We start from the raw sequence: 10,998 nt of genomic DNA, 5'->3' as shown, positions 1-10,998 counted from the left end.
CGGCCCCGCACCCGGCCTAGCCCGCGCCCGCCGCCCGCGCCTCGCCCGGGGGTAGGTGCGGATGGGGACGGACGTGTGGCTGCGCGTGCCTGTCTGTCAGATATAGTGTGTGTGCGTGTGCGTGTAAACGTGTGCGTGTGTATGTACACGTATGCAGTGATGTGTGCGTGTGTATGTACACACCCACCGGGCATCACTGCATACGTGTATATACATACACACGCACACCACATGCGTCTGCAGTGATGGGCATGCAATGATGTGCTGGCATAGGAGTGTATGTGTACACCTACATGCATGCCCCTGTATAACACTGTGTATATGTGTGTGTATATATAGAATGCATATATATGTATGTGTGTGTGTGTGTATATATGTGTATGTATAAAAACAAGATACACATACCTGTGTATATAGTTTATATATATGTATATATGTGTTTGTGTGTATACTGATTACAATGCATATATATGCAATTAGTATATACTCACATGCATATACATATTATATATAGTGTATACTGTTATATGTATGCATATATAATCAGGGTATATCATATATAACTGTGTGTGTGTGTGTGTGTATGTATATAAATAAAATGTGTGTGTGTAATAGTCATAGCTTATATATATAAGCTGTGACTGTTATTTTGCATAGCACTGAATGAGGTCTTGCCCATTTGGTGAAATGAAATCCCATCACAGTTCCTGTTTAGGGCGAGAAATTGTTGCCAAACAGCTGCTGCTTTGTGTTTCAATTGTAGATGTCCCAGGAGCGGGTTTTGGACACAGTTAGGGAGAGATGGTGTAGAAACGATGAAAAAAGAAGCTGATAAGGGTGAAGAGCATGTAAATACCCACAAAGCACTTCCCTTAGAAAAACTTTTAAAAATAATACTTGGGGAGAGGGGTTGTGTGTCAGCAGTGAGGTGCTGTTCAGATGAGGTAGTCCAGCTTTTCCAGTAAACGAACCTTTTCTGGTTTACAGAGGTTTAAGCACTTGGAACAGTGAACTAAAGGAAGAACTTGGAAGCAGAAAATTAAAAATGTATGATGCATGTAAAGGTTGGCAGTAATGCAGTTATTTTTCATAGTTGGTAGTGCAATATAGGGAAGAATTATGCTCCCAAAGTTGAAGTGATTCCTGGTTTTGTTGTTCAGAGTCATAATGAAGGTTGCCAGGAAGATAAATTGTCACCTGTGCTCTTTGCATCTATACTGGTTGGAGTTAATTGTTTCTTCTGGACTAGGTAATTATAGGTTATGTGCCGTTCGTGTCAGTGGAGTGTGTTTTGGATGTACATCATCTTGGATATTTAAGTGTATGTAAATATTTTACTCAAGAAGTTGTAGACCAACCAAATGACATTCTCAGTGATGGTGGCATGTAGGCAAAGAAATAAATTGATACAGGTCACCATGTTTTTGATATCTTTTTCTTAAGAAATTGTTTCTTCGGGGGTTTGTTTGCTGGTGTTTACCTTGTGGTTTGATTAGATATTGTTCTCAGTAGGAAATGTGTTTTTATATACAAGCATATTTAGAACACAAGATGCAGAAAAGCACAATGAGGTAAAATTGTAATTTATCCTTTTAAGAAAATATATTATGAATAGAACTGAAGTTGGTTTGCTTCTCCAAGAATATTTTTAGTCAACATTTAACACTTTTATTTTTTCTGCAAGTCCCCTCTAGTGCATCAAATCCTCTAGTAAAATAATTTTGCTACAATAAACTTGACAGTAACAACATATATTTTCCATTGGCAGTTGATGAGTCTGTTTCAGTATCACTGAAGGGAGCATTTCCAGCATATATAGAGGGAATAAAATCAGTGTGATTCCATATTTTTCTCTCTCTCTCTATGTAAATTTGGGAAATTGTTTCCTCCCATTCTGTCCATTAATGGTACCACTAAAAGGCTACAGATACAATGGGCCAGATGTACTGGAGGATCTGTTCCAACAAGATACAAGTAATGTGCAAATTTGCCTATATATCTTTACCAATGCAGCTCATTTGTTATCCCCTGCACTCTCAATATTTTTTTCTTTGATGTCTCTGATCAATAGTGTGTCACTGTAACAGGAAGGACAAAGCTCAGCCATCTCTGTGACACTGAGACAGCTAAATCCGTTTCACCATGTAGTATGAAGGAAGCAGAATTTGAAGATGGGTTAAATGCTAAAATTAATGTTGAATGACACTTTGTTTCCATGTGTATGTCAAATTCTAGAAGAGTTCCAGAACAGCTCTCTGGGTTTTAGTACATAAAGACCTACCAGAAAGAGTTTTTAAGTCTGGGGGGAGGGGGGGAATCTAGAATGCAAGTGATAGACACTTTTAAAATAGTCATATTGCATTTAAAAAATAGCCACTAGGATAGTGCCAATCGCAATGGCTAAAAAGAGGCATGGGGTCTGTGACCAACTGAACGTGATACAGCTTCAAGGCATTGGGATCTGCCATGAAGAGAGCATTTGAAACCCGCACTTGATTAGGACCCCCAGTAATGTGACATGGGGATGGGGAAAGGTACATTCATGGGAAGTGAAGAAAGTAGGTCTGATGGTTAAGGTGTATTAGTCTGGGATTCAGGAGATGCAAGTTCAGTTTCTATATCTGTCAATCTCATTGTCGGGCATCAGGCATCTTCCATTTCCCGTTTCTGGACCTCAGTTCTCCCATTCTTATCAATTAAAGGCTTCCATTTGCTGCATTGGTCTTGCAAACTGTAATGCAAGGTTTTTGGGATGGGGGAGTTGGTTATTTGGTTGTTTTTCCCCCATCCCTTCATCCAGCTCCATTCCACATGCAGAAGTCTCTAGCTCAAGTTATCTGGTACTTTAAACTAGAGCCAGCTGGTCTGTTATGGGGATATGGTTTGAAATTCCAACACAGTGGACACTCAAGCTGGCTAACATCATGGGTACACAGCAGCTTGTACTACTATAGTTTATCTACTGCTAATCCAATGTCTATGCTAGTCTGCTTCCTCTGTGGCCACATCTACACAAGCTTGCCCAAGATGCAGAGCCTTGAGGCAAAAGCTTGGATATAAATATTCTGGGGCAAACAGCCATCCTGAGAAGAAACTTTCTTGGTCTGGAAATTACCCATTATATTTGGTGAGTTTTAGCTGTGTCTGCTTGTGTGGGTCATTGAAAAGCTAAACGCAAAGGATACTTATTTTTCTACATGTGTCTCATACCTCAGCAATATTTCCAGGGAAGAGTGTTATTCCCATTCAAGGGGTGCATTTTGTTGCTGAGAAATACTATTTTGCAGGGTATGTTGGCTTTTGCAGGGTATTGTGTGGGCCTGTGCTGCAAAACATCTATTTGTCTATAGCCTGTACTGCGAATCAAGTGGCCCAGTACAGCTCAAACATTTTTTCATAGTGTCACTGCTCTTGCTAGAGCTAGGCTAGTTTGAGCGTAGTAACCCTTGCAAGGAAAGACCTTAGATTTAAGTATTTTAGGGCAGGGACTGTCTCCCACTTTGGCTTTGTGAAATGTTTTAGCACAATCATAAGCATAACTATTGCACACCATCAGTGATAATGTAAAAAAGAGGCAGTCAGCAAATAGGACTTCTTGGTCTCTCATGTAGTCAGTGATACAAGCCAACAGAAAAGGGAAGTAGAGGCTGTCATGTCATGGAATATCAGCAGCATTCTTATTTTTAGCATGGAAGACAGCCAGAGATAAGAAGGTAACTGTTGCTTGTTGGTCAGAGGGTTAAAACCCTTGCTAGGAAGGGGATTTTTTTTTCCGTTTAGGTACCAGAAAACCAGACAAGCTAGATATGGACCAAGAGCTGCAAGGTGAAATTTAAAGACTGTCCTAATTAGACCCAGGCTCTGTTAAGTAACGCATGGGTTTATTTATTTCAGATGTTTCAAGGTTCCAGAGATGGGGCCAGATGTAAGGAGGTTGATGTGACAGATAGTTTAACCCCAATTACTTCTACATAAATCATCTGACACTTACCAATGCGCAGTGCACATGATGTTGGCCTTGTACAGCTTCCAGTAACAAAAAACAAAAAAACCCAACCCTTTTAAATATTATTTTAACAAATAAAGTTTGACAAATAAAAGATCACTGTTATCTGACAAAAGCCTACCTGTTCTTTGTGGAGTGTGTGTTCAGTCTTTAAGATAGCTGAGTCACCTACTTTGTTATGAATACTACAAATGCAGGATACAGTGTCCTAGACTTTCCCGCCCCTTCCCCCCCCCCTTTTTTTTGTAGATAGTTAACTTTTTTTTTCCAAGCTAAGGGAATCAGAATGCTCTAGCTGTAGTAGCTCTGTGTGCCCACAAGCCGGTATGCTTAGAGAGCTGAAATGGTGGTTTGGTAGAGCAGTGAACAAGAGAGAGAAGCAAAATGGGAGCTGACAAATATTCTTGTGATGGATAAATGATTTACAGGGATGTTTGCCTTTTTTTTAGTTTGAAAGGAAGGTCAATGTAGCAGTGCATAGTGCTACCTCTGAATGTATTTGTTTTAGGCCTGAATTTTTTATAACATCACTAAAGCAGAAAAAAATCATTTTACCCTTGCAAACTGTCTTTGAGGAAAGAAGGAAAAAAAATTGTTCTGTTTTTAAAGTCCTCCTGAAATGCTAAATTGTTCCACAAGAGTTTGCTGACACAAAGGTAGAGGTGATTTTGCATGAGATCCTAGACATTTTCCTTCCTAATGGTCATTAGCATTTATTAATTTTCCAAAGCAGTTCCTACAGCATAGTTTTTCAAATTGGTTGCCCTTTTCGTGAAAGATGGTATATGTCAGCTGCATGAAGAAACTACATCAATGGTATGGTAATGTTGCTTAGCAATTCTCTGTTTTCCTTCATCTGTACTCTCACCTATCCACAGCATCCTTTCACTTGTGCACAAGGTTACATTTCCTGAATCTGATCTATTAAATTGGATATTAATTTGTAGTTCTAGTTGAACAATCTTACAGGACTGTGGTATAAAATTGAGCGCATGTGTTCCCGGCTGGGTCTTGGGGAAACTCAGCAGCAGTGCTACAAACCTCTGTCCTCTCTCTGTCACTCAGCAACCGTGAATCATGCTCAGTCTTTGAGTTCTACTGAATATGCACCTCAGTTTCAGGCATACTATTTCATGAATAATTCTGTCAGTACCAAATATGGTTATTGGTATAGCCCAATTCTCTGGCAGTTCTTCTATTGCAGTTTAGGTGGAAGGCTGAATGTTTTCAAGACAAACCCAAAGCTCTCAGGCAGTTTTCAACCCTGTCATGTTGTTTCTGTTTCCTTTTCAGTCTTTGTGGCATAAACTTTATATATCTGATCTCATCAACGCTTCCTCCATCACTCTAAAGCATTTTCAGGCAGAATGAGTTAGTCGCTCGACTGCAGTTGTGAAATAGAGAACTAACAGCTCATTTGGTTCAAGAGCAGGTTTGATCTGACTTGATCCTTGAACCAGTTCCAGGATTGGCTACGGCCATAGGTTTTTCACTTGGGAATCTGCTGGGAAAAGCTTCCATTAAGATGCAAGAGAGAGAAATGCCCACTAGCCCTGTAATTTATTATGTGTTGGATTGCTATGTCTTTAGTCTACATTAGGGTTTGGGCTGAAGTTCTGGACACAAGGAACCTTTACTCTGATGTAACTTACTAGAATCCTGTGTACCATTATTCTGGGGGAAAAAACATTGTTTCAGTGACATCAGTGTAGATATTGTGTGTCTGTGTCTATCATGGGGTAGCCATTTGGTCAATATAAGCAGGCTATTACTGGCCTTTATGCCACCTAGTGGCAAGCTTCTCTAACAGCACTCTTGCAGCAACTATCTGGAGAGACTGGTCCTCTGTCTGCTCCACATATTAGTATAATTTATGCTACAAACTTGTCAGGTGTTCTGCAAAACACTTTAAGGGATTTAGGAACTTAATTCTTTCAGGAGGAGTGTGGAGGAGCTGGAGGAGGGAGTGAGACACTTGGAGATTATGGCTGATTTTTCAACATTAGTTTAATCGGGCTAGGTATGAAAAGCAGTCTTGATTCAAACATCGGAATTGATTAAACACTTTCCCTCCTGTTTTTTATGGCAACATTGATAACAAGTAGGTTAAAGGACTACTGTGACTAATAGGAGGGTAAGAGAACAATAGCTCTTGTATACTACAGTAGATAGCACATTCTTTCACATAGCAGATCTAGGATATTTCCAGAAGTACACTAAACAGGTTCTACATTCCAGTAAAGAAACATTTATTAATGGCAAGAGAATTCAGTTTACTAACTCAAAAGCCATTCCAGTTGCATTTCACCAGTTGGTCCTTTTCAGCCTCTGAATCGTTAATGATACTAGTGGCTAATTTCTCTTTCTTTGTGTTCCTAGCTGTGGTGTGCCCTCCCCTCACACACACTCACATGCACATACGGACTTACACACATTTGCACTCTCAGTTTTAAAAGGAATATAATAGAAGTATTTGTGTGCTGGTTTTTTGTCACTCTGTGGGAGAAGACTTCTATAGTTGAATGGCCAAATTATTAGTCTTTGGTTACTGCATCGTTGAATAATGACATGTTATGAGACACCTATCCTTCATTCATGGTTCTTGATCATATTAAACTTACTAACTAAAGGATTGGTCCAGTAAGTTGATAACTTCCAGTTCTCCACATATTCAACTCCTATCTGTAGTATTTTTTCTGAATCTAATGCATGCCTCTTTAGATTAGTTACTTGCTGTGAAGCCAGATCAAAGTGGAGCTGTTAAAAAAAACACAATGGAAAGGTAACTCAGTGGTCCAGATAAGAACACCCCAAAAAGGTTCTAGTATAATAGAACCTCCAGGCCAGGTGAATAGGCTTGGAGAGGTGAAGTCCCAACCTTGGTGACTGTTCTTTTATAGAAAAGTAGGGCTGGAAGGGACCTTCAGAAGTCATCTAGTCCAGTGTCCTGCCAGAGGTAGAATCATCCCTATCCAAATCATTCTATACAAATCCATTGTCTAATCTATTAGTAAAATTAAAGTCAACCCTAATACAACCACTAGGAGACATACCTGCCACAGGTAAAGCAGGGGGACCATGGCAACTAATATCCTTTTGCTGCCAGGGTCATTAAAATGCACTTGAGATCCCATGCAGAGGGCCATTTCTCCTGCTACAGAGGAAGACCGAAACCCCCACAGTCCATACCAGTGTGACCATAGGGTAAAATTTTTTCCTGACCCCAAGTACAGGCATACCTCGTTTTATTGCGCTTCGCTTTATTGTGCTTCGCAGATATTGCGGTTTTTTACAATTGAAGGTTTGTGGCAGCCCTGCCTTGAGCAAGTCTATCGGCGCCATTTTTCCAACAGCATTTGCTCACTTCGCATTTTTTTAGCGATAAAGTATTTTTTAATTAAGGTGTGTACATTGGTTTTTTTAGACATAATGCTATTGCACGCTTAATAGACTACAGTATAGTGTAAACATAACTCTTATATGCACTGGGAAACCAAAAAATTCATGTGACTCACTTTATTGCGATATTCGCTTTATTGCGGTGGTCTGGAACCAAACCCACAATATCTCCAAGGTATACCTGTATTGCAATCGGTCAGACACTGAGCAGAGGGGAAAGACCCTCTAGCCAGGAAGCTCCTGGTTTAAGTCCCAGCAGGAGTATTGGGACACCCCAGTCAAAATCCCTGACCGTGGCCACAACCAACGCCCAGTGTTTCTAAGGAAGACAAGAAAAAAAATACACTGATCCACCTACCAGCAGGAGGAGAGGAAAAAATCCTTTCTGGCCTCGTGGCAACCAGCAAAGCCAAGAAGCATTGGAAATGGGGATATTCAAGGCTGAATACCTAGAGATCAAAAAATGCTGATCAGTTAAATATCCACCTGGCAGAAATGGATGGGGAAGTTGTTATAGGTTGACTGAGAGCCATGGCATAAGAAGGATTAGTTCCCAAGAAAACTGGGAACACCAGATCGAGGAGAATGCCAGAGGTTGATAAAGGTTTCTGATTTTTAAATCCCTTTCTCACAGCATTATAAACCTTTTGGCAAATAATTCATGTTTGTTTATAAGAGGCTGCTTCTGTATCCTCCAGATTTCTGAAACAATACGCTTGCAACCAAGCTTGTTGGATCTGCTAGGTAAAATGGTTGGCAAACAGAAATTTATAATTGGGAAGTCCTCACAAATACTAGCTAGATCAGTATCTCATCCCAAAGGGTAGTGGCAGCACGTCATTTCGAAGGCCTGTATTTAAGGGACTGGAGAAAGGTATGGCAAAAGATGCTCATTACCTCACAGGAGCATGCTCTAAGTAATACACAGCTTAGCCTCTTGATATGGTGGATCATGATATATTATTAAGATGTCTGTAGTCCCTAGCAGGATAGATGGAGTGGATCTTGAGTGATTTCTGTCCTTTTTGATGCGGGTGGACTTAAAGGACAGCCTAGATGGTTTTCTTGTGGACAATGTCATGGAAATAGGAGCTCTATCTTGTTGCTTTTTTTTGTGTTTTTGTTGTGAGGATTAGCACAAAGATAAGGGCTGTAGTGACAAGATAAATCTCCTGTTTTCCATGTTGCCCAGCTCTGTCTCTGTCTTGTCTCACTAAGCCATTACAATTGAGCAGTTGCTCAGTTTAAAAGTCTAGTTGGCTGAGATTCAATCCTGCTGCTACTGAGGTAATGAGAAAAGCAACAGGAAGACTAATTGTCCAGCTTCTGTTGAGGGGGTGCACCTGCCTTTTGTTTAGTTTTGTAGTTTTGTGCCTCATTTTTAGATCCTTACCTATTCTTGGATATTCAAGGAGCAGCCATTGATTAGAGTACTCCCTCCCCATTTTTAATGTTGCTGACTTGTTGCAATAACACAGAAGATGGCTGCTTGCTTATGAAGCATTCACATGCACAGCACAGCATGTTACAGAGTTTAACTGGCCTGAAAAGTTTTTTGTAGGGACTGAACTTGGACCGAGCTAAGCTACTTAAGCTAAAAAGAAAATGTCCATTGACCAGGAGGCAGTATGAGATGTTTAAACATTTTATGTGAAGTCTAGTCGCTAGAAAGAGATGATTACACTGTATGGGTGTCACTTGCTCTGGTTTGCAGTTGGTTTCTTGATGGAATTGAAGGTGTTGTGTGTGGATTAAAAAACCCCCCATAAACATTTGGGATGCGATGTTTCAGGGACTACTTTTATTTTAGTATGGTGCCACTACCTCCAGTGAGTCAAGATCCTCAACTAACAACCATCTTTTATAAAAGGGAGAAAGGAGAAAGGTTGTTTCCATCAATGTTGCCCTTTTCGAATAACATTTGCCCCTTTTATTGACCTTTAAAGCATGTTGTAAGGGTTACACTTATATCTTGTGCTGTTCTTGAGAGGCCAAGTTAAAAGATTTGAAGTTGTTAGATGTGGGAGAGCCATCATTTTCATGGTGGACAATTTTTTTAGCTGTTACGGTTCATTTTGGGTTCTCTTATCTCAGTGGTTCTCAGCCTTTTTGGACTCAAGTCACCCTTCCATAACTACTGTGAATTTATGGCACCCAATTGCAGAAACTAATTTATATATTACAGTGCTGCTTCTTGCAGTGGGGAGTGGGGATCAGGCAGGCAGGGAGAAGATTGAGCCTGTGCTTATCTCCTCATGTCATGGTACCCTTCAAATGATTTCACAGCACTCCAGGCTGCCATGGCAGACTGGTTGAGAATCGCTGTCTTATTTGTTATGCATATTTCAATTTGTATCAACTTCTAGAGCCATTTAAAGTTAGTGATTTAAAGAAGGCTTAAAATAGAATTATGGAACATAAGATATTTGTACAAAACTGCACTAGTTATACAGTCAGTACTTTGTTTTAATGTGATTTTTTTTTTTTTTTAGAGCACAAATATTCATGGAAGTTAATTATAAGAATTTTATATTTTTAGTCTACAATGCAAGATAGATTGTTTTCATGTTTTAACGTATTATCTTTTTAAAAAAAAATCAAAAGTAAGCTTTAAAATGGATACCAAATTAAGATGGATATTAAAAAAATTATACAAGACTTTGGAAGTGTGCATTGTTTGGAAGTGTGCATTTACAGGCCCCAATAACAAAGCAAAATTATTACCAACAAAAAAAAAGCCCCTGACTTATTACATGCCTGATTTTCAGTAAAATCTTATGCAAAAGGCTTTCCAAGATGAAGCCATACCTTAATCAATATACTCCTGTCTTCACACTGAGAAAACAAGTTTAAATACTTATATTTCTATAAATATTACTAATTTAACTAATCCAAGTGGCAACTGTAGATAAATATATTTAAAATATTTTAAAGTGCCTTTAAAGCATCTCTTTTTGTTTTGTATAGTTCCTGACACATGGGTGCTATCGCAAACAAATAAAATGTAATGTAATTGAATCATATGATTTCAGTGGGAATAGTTGCCAATTACTGTTGTGAACTTATAGGTGCAACCATGATAAACATCATCATGTAACTTTTAAGTATTGTCTTTGATATTTTTTTTCTGTTTAGAGACTTCAGCATGACTTGAGAAAAGGATGGTGTCTGTAGACCCATCCTTCTATTATGGTTAGCGTGTGACCCTGCAAGATGCCAAGTTCTATGGGAACTGATGGTGCTTAGTTCTTTGCAGGATGGAGGCTTGGTTATGTGAAAATGTTATTTCAGAGGTTATTCATTACTACTCTTGGTTCTTGATGAATTTTAAAAATAAAATAATAAAAGCTAAACTCCCATTAAGGCTAAACCGTTCTTCCTGTGTAAGCTGCTTCACCAGTGACATAGTATTCAAAGTGAGAATGCAGGTGACCTCACACCTAGAAGAGGTAATTCACTTTCAGATCTGTATTTTATATGGAAGCATGTCCTTACTTCACAAAGGCTGCATTTGACGTGCCATATTGGAATGATCCAAATTATACCAGAATTAGGTTTTGCTTTTCTTTGCTTTTTTTTTTTTTTTTTTTTTT

The 10,998-nt window shown here is 39.2% G+C and overlaps 1 protein-coding gene across 1 annotated transcript in view; it reads left to right on the top strand.

Moving 5' to 3' along the window:
* RAI2 (retinoic acid induced 2) overlaps window positions 1-10,998 on the top strand; it is a 66,956-nt gene that overhangs the window by 366 nt on the left and 55,592 nt on the right. The window lies entirely within an intron of this gene.

Source organism: Crocodylus porosus, unplaced genomic scaffold (assembly GCF_001723895.1).
Source record: "Crocodylus porosus isolate Cpor-Errol unplaced genomic scaffold, CroPor_comp1, whole genome shotgun sequence".
NCBI lineage: Eukaryota > Metazoa > Chordata > Crocodylia > Crocodylidae > Crocodylus > Crocodylus porosus.
This window is presented reverse-complemented; position numbering and strand designations above follow the sequence as displayed.